This window comes from Onychomys torridus, chromosome 1, assembly GCF_903995425.1.
Source record: "Onychomys torridus chromosome 1, mOncTor1.1, whole genome shotgun sequence".
Lineage (NCBI taxonomy): Eukaryota > Metazoa > Chordata > Mammalia > Rodentia > Cricetidae > Onychomys > Onychomys torridus.
The window spans coordinates 10,423,515-10,432,704 of record NC_050443.1 but is presented as its reverse complement, the minus strand read 5'-3'; the positions used below and the strand labels follow the sequence as shown (position 1 = coordinate 10,432,704).

General features: G+C 47.5%; 1 pseudogene; it reads right to left on the bottom strand.

Annotated features, from left to right (window-relative positions):
- Positions 1-7,111: 7,111 nt before the first annotated feature.
- On the bottom strand, positions 7,112-8,899 carry LOC118581081 (annotated as a pseudogene).
- Positions 8,900-9,190: the final 291 nt, after the last annotated feature.

Sequence of the window (9,190 nt, the reverse complement as noted above, 5' to 3'; positions counted from 1 at the left end):
ATGAGTTTGAGGCCAGCCTCATCTACAGAGTGAGATCCAGAACAGGCACCAAAACTACACAGAGAAACCCTGGCTTGAAAAAAAATTTCGTCCTGCTGTCTGGGGGCAAAGGCATCTTTAGGAGACCCTGAAAAGAAAAATTTGGGGTTACTGTCAAGTCCTGAGAGACCTAGCTTACCATTTGTTGTCCAGACTCTGCACACTGGGAAGATGCAAGGCTTGTCAAGTCCTTGCTGGAGCAGTCTGTGAGGCTGGACCATCTCAGCCAGCCATCTTGAAATTGTCCTGAGCAGTTTGTAGTCCGAAGCCAATCTTTGGGTGATGTTTGTCAGCTCAGTGGTGTTATCATCATCTTGATGGAATTGTCATCGTGGGGCCCCATCATCTCTTTGGAGACTTCACAGTCTGTTAGGTGTGATCATGATTCCCTGTAGAAAACTAACAGAGACCCAAACCTGAAATCATGTACAGGAAGCTAGCTAGATGAAGCCTTTTTTCTAGAATTAGTTAGTACTCTATATGATCATTAATATCATGACGGAAGTTTAAAATACATACATATATATATATATATATATATATATATATATATATATATATAAATCTTATACAGTTTGATATAAAATCCATACCTTAAGAAAAGTTTTAAAGAGTCAAAATAAAACCAAAGAATTATGAGATTAATAGCAATAGAACGGTCCCTTAATTTTGTTTTTTCTTTGGTCCCATATCAGGTGGCTTTTCTGATATGAAACAGAGATTTTGGATTTTCCTTTTAACAAGCATGCTTAGGTTTAGAGGAGAGAGCCACACTGCAACTCCAAGGCCAGCTTTAATTTTTGTTTTTGTTTTTGGAGACAGGGTTTCTCTGTAGCTTTGGAGCCTGTCCTGGACTAGTTCTGTAGCCAAGGCTGGCCTCAAACTCACAGAGATCCACCTGCCTCTGCCTCCCAAGTGCCGGGATTACACGCCTGCACCACCACCGCCTGGCCAGCTTTAATTTTTAATTGAGCTGGGACTACATAAAGACCATTTGCGTTATGTGTCTGTAGCGTGTTCTCATGGAAGATCCACCTCAACTCCCAAAAACCGCCCCTTCAAAGCCCGCCAAGCACAGCTCCTCCCCAAGAGATGCTCAAGACCACTCCCACAGGCTATTTAAGCTGCATCTCAGAAAACAGACACGTGGTTTTCCAGTCGCTCATCCCCCACCTCTTCATCCCCACCTCCTCTCTGGAGGGCTGAAGAATCACCAGGGAACACTTTACCCAATTAACTGGGCCTGATTTGGTCTGATTTGGATTGCTGCATCAGCGGAGAGGCTTCTTGGGGTGCTAAAACTTATCATCTGGAGGTCCCACCAAGGAGTGGGTTGGTTTTCCAGCACTGGCCCAGGGCCACATGGTGGGAAAACTCCCCTTTACCAACATCTGCTCTCAGCCAGACTAAGATCGGCTTTCAGCTTGGGTAAGTTGCCCTTTCCAAGTCCTTGCCTAGGAGGCTCAGGGACTCTTTGATTTTCAGGGTGTCCTGCCAAAGGCACGGCTGTGCCAGGCCCCCTGACCCATTCCGGAGCAAAGGGCTGACCCCTTCTCCAGAAGACATTTTGTTGAAGGGAATTTCCCACACACCCGTTTTTAACCCAAGGCCTACCACAGTGGACACATTGTGCTAGGCTTTGGATCCCCGGCATAGACTTGTGAAATGGGCAGTTGCCATTCAAAGCCCAATCCCTAAATCCCCTGGGCTGTCTTTTACAAAATCTATTCAAATCGGGCCTGATACCATCTGTCCTAATACCTTGAGTTCTCTGAGCACTAAGGCCTGGCCACAGTACGCCCTTGAGACCCAGTCAAGGTGGCCTCTTGAGGAAAACTTACAATTTTCCATCCTCCACCATCTTGAAAATGTTTGTTGGCTTGGAGGTAATTGGACAGAACTGCCCTACGTCCACATTTTTGGGTTCTGCATTCCCACCCTCCCTACAGCAGCCAATGTCCCACAGCACTGGTCTTGTTAGCTAGGGTCATGGCACCTCCAGGTTCACGCCTATCTGGGAACTGGGACCCTGGAAATTCTGACCATGCTGCCAGGGACACTGGCCCCTCCCAGACGTCCCCCGAACTCTACCTGCCCAATCCCCCCTACAGGGCCACATATTCCATTCTCTATCCACCCCACCGTCCTTCCCTTTTGGGACAAAGGTCGGAGATCAAATTCCTCCTCCTTACCCACCTTTCTGCCCCCACCCCGCACCCCGCAATGCCTCAACCTATATCCTGGCTCCCTTTTACACACTGGTGTAACGCCCCTGATTCCTCCCTGGGTTCATCTCTTGCCAGACTCTTGCCCTCCTCGGCTGGAGCCGATGGAATTGTTCAAGTCCCCAGAGCAGAGACCTCGTGGTTTCTTGCCTCCTCCAAGGTATGGAAATGGTCTCGAACAAGGCTGTCCGTTTTGAGAAGCTCCAAGAGATTACACAGCTAGCTGACGAAAACCGGGCCACCTTTCTGAACTGGTTACAAGAGACCACGATCCAATGTACTAGCCTTGACCCAGCCTCCCCAGTGGGAGCCACAGTCCTGGCCACCCATTTCATTTCTCAGTCAGTGCCAGATATTAGAAAGAAATTTAAAAAGGCTGAGGAGGGTCCCCAAACTCACCTACAGGAATTGGTGAAGATGGCTTTTAAAGTTTGTAATGCTCCAGAAGAGATAGCTGAGTCATCCCAACAGACAAGGCTATATACTCTAAGCCCAAGCCCTGAGGCCACCAGGGCCCCCACAAGGGGGACAAGGGAAGTCAGCCATGAGGCTCCAGCCAGCCAGAGCTCAGCCCAAGTCGACTTCACCAGAAAGAAGCCTGTTTCAAATGGAGCCAGCAGGGCCACTGGTCATGGTATTGCCCTGGCCCCCAGCAGCCCAGGAGGCTGTGCCCTGTCTGCCAGCAGCCTGGACACTGGAAACGGAATGCCCCTGTGCGGGCTCGTCCTCTATGCCACGGAGGTCCAGCCTCACCAACACCAGCAACTGAGACTCTTCTGGGCTTTGAACTCCTAAGCCTGGCAGAAAACCTAGACCTGCTGACTGCCATTGCCCTCTCCGAGCCTAGGGGTGACACTGCAGGTAACCGGTAAAGTCCACTGACTTCCTTTTTTTTTGGAGCTGAGGACCAAACCCAGGGCCGTGTGCTTGCTAGGCGAGTACTCTACCACTGAGCTAAATCCCAACCCACCTGTTCTGTTTTGACAGCTCACTCGGGTCCTACAGTTCCCTCACCAGTTTGTCATGGGGTGGACGTCCCCCTTCCTTCCCACTTCAGACCCTGACACTTCCCTGCTGCATTCTTGCAGGGCGATTCTTCTCACACTCTTTTCTGGTCATATCTGCTTGGTCGGAGTATTCTCAGCCACTTTGGGGCCACACTCACTTTGGCCAGCACACTCTTCTGAACATTTCACAGGCCCATTCACAGGGCTCCCTCCAGATACGTCAGCCTCTGCACCAACTTTGAGGATACCAACACAGTGAGGATTGGCAATGTCATGGAGCTTCTATCCAAAGCTCTTAACATCTGGAAGCTCCACATTGCCCACAGTCCTCGGGAAAGGTTGAGAAGGCCAGTGGACTCATCAAACAATAGCTCACCAGGCTCTCCATTGAACTCAGGTTATCTTGGCTCTCCCTTCCCCCCATTGCCCTCTCCTGCCAGGACACTCCACGCTCTCCTACAGGCCTGAGCCCTTTTGAACTCCTTTAGGGAAGGCCCTTCCTCCTCAGTCACCACCTCCCTGCCCCAATTCCCCCACTGTCCGGGTACCTTCCCTGCGTGTCCCTTCTGAGGTTTCTTCTCTGTTCACATGCTGACAGCTATCTCCCTGCCCCCACACCAATGGACGCAATTGCCCCTGAGCCTGCCCACTCTCCCCAGGGGACAGAGTACTTCTCAAACAGCTAGCTCCTAAGTCTCTTGAGCCCCAATGGACAGGACCTTATACTGTGATCCTCACCACGCCCTTGGCTGCCAAGCTCTTGGGACATCCATGCTGGTACCATCTCTCCAGGCTCAAGTGGGCACTAGTTCAGGATATGTGGTATGTCCAGCAGCGGGGGCCCCTCCATACTCCAGTTTTCCAAGATGTCCCAAAGAAGGGCCCATCTGCTCTTCTGCCCTGTGCATCCATCTTTGCAGTACAGCTAGGGCAGATGTTAATAATCTGTTTTTTCTTTTCCCTAGCAACTTGCCTTCTCTGCTTCATCAAGAAACAGATGCCTGAGGTCTCCAGGATGACAATTTACTGCATGCTCCTCCACTCACACCTCCTGCTGAATGTGAGCCCACGAACTCCCAACTCACCCCTTCTCCATGTTGTCCCATGCCTGAAGGAAGTAGCCAGACTTGAACCAGCGTCCCTATACCCAAAGAGTCTGGATTGTTCTGGCAGAAGATCCACCTCAACTCCCCTTCCCCATCTCTTTCCCCAAACCTGCCCCTTCAAAGCCCACCAAACACAGCTCCTTCCCCAGAGATGCTCAAGACTACTCCCACAGGGTATTTAAGCTGCATCCCAGCAAACAGACATGTGGTTTTCCAGTCTCTGGTCCCTGTCTCCTCTCTGGGAGGCTGGAGAATCACCTGGGAATGCTTTACCCATTAAACCGGGGCTTTTTCTAATTTGGTCTGATTTAGTCTGATTTGGATGGCTGCATCAGCGGAGGCTTATCAGGTATAAAAAACTTACCATAGGAACAGCAGAAACAGACATTTAGGGAGACTTAATGAAATTTTATCCCGTTAGCTATGTGATATACCAATAGGCCAACTTACTCTTTTTCTTGGGACACTATTTTCTGGATGATTTGTCCTTTTTCTTCAGATGTCTCACTTGTCCAGTGTTCTTCAGATTCCTTAGCCTTCATTCTCCTGAAAGACAAAAACAAAACCCTTCCCCAACCCTAACTTTGAGGAGGTTGTTCCCTATTTAATCTTTATCAGTTTTGATTTATGGTTTCTCCTGGTTTTCCATTCTCTTCGATAGCTGTTCTATCATCCAGAGCAGTCTGGTTTCTTACAATAGGCATGAGGTTCTTTAGCTGCTCTGAGAAGAAGTTTCTTCCATGATGGCAGGAAAGGACTGAACCGAATTTGTCATGGAGGCCTGCTTGTGGTGTAACTTGGCTTGTTATAGATCAGCTGTATTCTGTTATGAAAATCATGTGTGCCTTCATAGTTTTCCCAGTTGATTTTTCCCTAAGAAGGGCTAACTGGATTGATCACTCTCTGGACATACACATTCCAGGTATATGGAGAACAGCCTCAGGAAAGGCTTCCTCTGGAATCAGATATCTCCCTTAGCCACTTTCAAGGACTAACAGTAATAACAGTCCACATGCTAATCTCCTGATTCAAGGTAAATTCCACAAGGAGACACCGCCTAGGTCAGGTGGACGTTAATAGCTTTACACAATTTAGCTTGGACCCTCCTTTCTTACAGCCTTACTAACTTTATAGATCTTTAACTCCTTACCTAACCACTTGTAGGAATATTTAGATAACTTTCTGTGCTGACAGCTATGCTCAGCCAGAACCCCAGTTCAAGCCTCCCTGTAATTATCATCAATGGCAGCATTGGGCCAGGTCCATTCCCAGATGGAGGAAAGTACTTTATCAGAGATACCTCTGTACTCTCTAAGAACAGACTTAAGCATCCAGACTACCAGTTTGAGAAGGTCTGGTGGATATATATATATATATATATATATACATATATATATATATATATATATATATATATATATATATATATATATATGTTTTTTGAGACAAGGTTTCTTCTGTGTAGCTTTGCGCCTTTCCTGGAACTCACTTGGTAGCCCAGGCTGGCCTTGAACTCACAGAGGTCCACCTGGCTCTGCCTCCCGAGTGCTGGGATTAAAGGTATGTGCCACCGCCAATTAAGCTTTACATCCTCCTTTCCCAAATCCTACCTCTGGTTCCAGATCTCCCTTTAACTATCACCAGAGGCATCTAGCTGTACACCGGTTGCCTAGCGACCAAGCACACTTTCCCCCACCCTGCAGAAAAAAAAACAAAAAAAAAACAAAAAAAAAAATGGCAGATAGCTTGGACAGATAGGAGCCACAGGAAAAAAGAAGACAGTTTTATTTTCTCCCATTGACCTAGCAACTTATAGAGTCTTAGCATTTTCTACTAATCACGTTTAAGATTATAGTTGAGCTCATAAGATCCCTCTTCTTAGATATTACCCAAATTTAGCCTTTAGTTAATTCATTAGACACTTCCCCTTTGGGTTGCAAATGATAATTAACAATTACTGCCCTCTGTGTGATTTTTTTTTTTTTTTTTTTTTTTTTTTAGCTGAGGATTGAACCCAGGGCCTTTCGCTTTCTAGGCAAGCGCTCTACCACTGAGCTAAATCCCCAACCCCTGTGTGATTGTTATCACCCCTCCGTTTGACCGTGGAAGCCTGGTGGTCACTGCCTGAGGAAAATTCTTACCTGCCTTTATGACCTCGTAGAATTCAAGCCTGGTGACCTTGCTCCACCAGGGGATTGTTATTGCTTGGGTTTATAACTGGACTCGGAGAGACTTGGGGAGAACAGAGAGACAGAGAACGGAGAGGGATAAGGAGGATTTTGACCAGAGAGTACATGTGGACAAGATGGAAGATGAGGAAGAGTCAGATGGGGAAGTACTAGCTGGGTAAGAACAAGATGAAAAGGACCTAGATGAGGCAGAATTAAGACGGGAGAATTAAGATAGAACTTAGAGGGAGCAGTGGATAAAGGTAGAGAGAAATCAGGCAAGAAAGGAGCTAGGCACGAGAGCAGACTAGAAGCTGTGTAGAGAGAAAACTATCACAGAATAATAAAGTGTATGAACTAAGGAGTTTCGTGTATATAGATTTATTTCCTTTCATCAAAGATTAATTATCAGCTGGTTGTAGATTTTTCCCGGGCCCTGGGAGGGGACTGTCGAGGGGCTGGACCCCCATAGTCCCTGATACTCAGGCAAGCTTTATTAGGGTACACAATGTATCCCCACACAACAGGGAGCACTGGCTTCCCCACCACTCAGGTGTAGTACAAGGCTCAGTCCCCCAGGACAGGTGTCCAGGCTGGCTTCTCCTTCTGTGAGGCGCCGGTCTCCTGCCGTTTCTCAGTGTGTTTCTCTGTGACAGTATCACATCTATTTGGCTGGAATGTTTGTGGTACCACTTACCGTCTCATCCGAAGCCTCACCAGCCTGTCTCAGTCACATTGCTGAGAAGCAATGTCACTGTCTTCAAGCTCAAGTACTTGTTTTCTCTTCTTTTGCACCTGCTCTTTTGGCCATGCAGAGCACCCTCTTTGCCCCTGGGATAGCCTGGGCTTGAGGCCAGGAGCTGGCACTGCTCTTAGAGTTTACCTGTACCTCAGGGATTTCCTCGGCGCGTCTCTATGTGCACCTCCTGCATAGACGTGGTTCTTCCCGCAGCCTCCTGGGGTGTCCTTTGCTGACAGCAACAGGTAATAGACTCACTGTCTTCTTCTCGTTAGTGTCTGCCGTCCACGTGGGGCAACTTGTATCTTTTTTGCATTTCCGTCTCTCCATTTCCTGCTGCTGATGTTTCTTTTCAGCCAGGACCTCAGAGAAGGTTTTGATCTGCACTGAGGAAGAGCCTTTCGTTCCTGATGGAGACTCAGCCGTCGGGAAGGTTCTTGTGTTTTCAGAATTTGGTTTGCCATTCTCCACGTTTCTGACTGGCTCTTTCCAGTAGAATTTCTTCCAATGTCTTCACGTGGATCTCAGCAGCTTTGTTAAGTCTCTCTTTCTTTGGTGTTTTATCAATGTTCTTTTCTGGGGTGTCCACCTTTCTTCCCAGCCTCTGTGCAAGGCTTCGCTTTAATGGGGGACCACTGTCGCCCCAATCTACTGAAAATTTTCGTTTCCCCAGTCTCTCAGGAAGATGCAGCCTAACCAAGGGCTCTTCTTGTTTGCTGGACAGAGTTACTGTCCTCACCACCGTCCAAACATTCTCTTTTTCAGGGCCTGGATTGGGCTGAGGCTGGTATGAAGCTCCGGAAACTCCCAAAGAGCCACCTTGCTTCTTGGATTTTTCCTTCCTTTTCTTTGATGTAATTTCCTCGAGAGTTTTTATTCCAGAATTCAGACATTCACCTTGCTTTAAACTGACTCCGGGTTTCTGGGCAGAAGCCGCTCGTAATCGGTTATGAACCTCAGGAGTTGGTTGCAGGGCAGGTGTTTTGTTTCCATCACCCTCCTCGGAAAACTGATCCTCATCGTCTTCATCATCTTCGAGATTGATTACAACAGGTGGATGCATAGGAACACTTTCGGAACTTCCTTTTTCCATCACACTCTGCAGTTGAGGGGAAGGATTGAACGGGACCCACAATTTGTTCTGTCCATCTGTGAGCGGGCTAGCCTTTACTTCTTGCAACTCAGGCCCAGTGGGTAACACAGTTTTGCTTGGAGGTAGGAACAGTCCATCAATGTAACGACCTCTGTTGTGATGGAAAGCACAGTTTAGTTTTTGACAGCCTGTTGGCTGATTTTCCCAATAACAAGGAATTTCACTCCGTTTTTTATCAATCTCCATGTGGCGAAATCTGCACACCTGTCGAAAACAGCGACCTTCTTGCCATAGTGTGCAAACAGTTTCTTTCCCCAGTGCGGCTTCACAGTGACGGAATGGGCAGCTGTCACCTCTGCTGCATGTAGAATAGAAATAAAAATAGCAGTCTTCTCCCTGCTTAGGCATGCCGGGTCAATTCTCAAGCTGCAAGTGGCTTTTTGGAATAAGACACTGCTTCCTCAAGGTGAAGACCAGCTCCGAGTGTTCTCGAAATGGACTTACTCTTTCAATTGTTGTTTGAATTCTAAAAGGTCTCAGAATAATAATAATAAAAAAAAATGTTAGGATGAATGCTGAGAAACCAGAGACAAAGTAACAAGCCACAGCCAGTCTCCCCTCACCAGCTCCACAGATCCTCTGTTTGCCTCTGCATCCTTGGCCAAAAGGAGCCTCTAGCCAAAAGGTCTCTACCGAAAAAGCCTTTAGTCCAATGAGCTCAAAAGGCTTCTAGCTGAAAGGGATGCTTCTGCTGAAAAAGTCCTTAGTTCTGTTTCCTCTTGCCTTATATACCTTTCTCTGCCCTGCTATCTT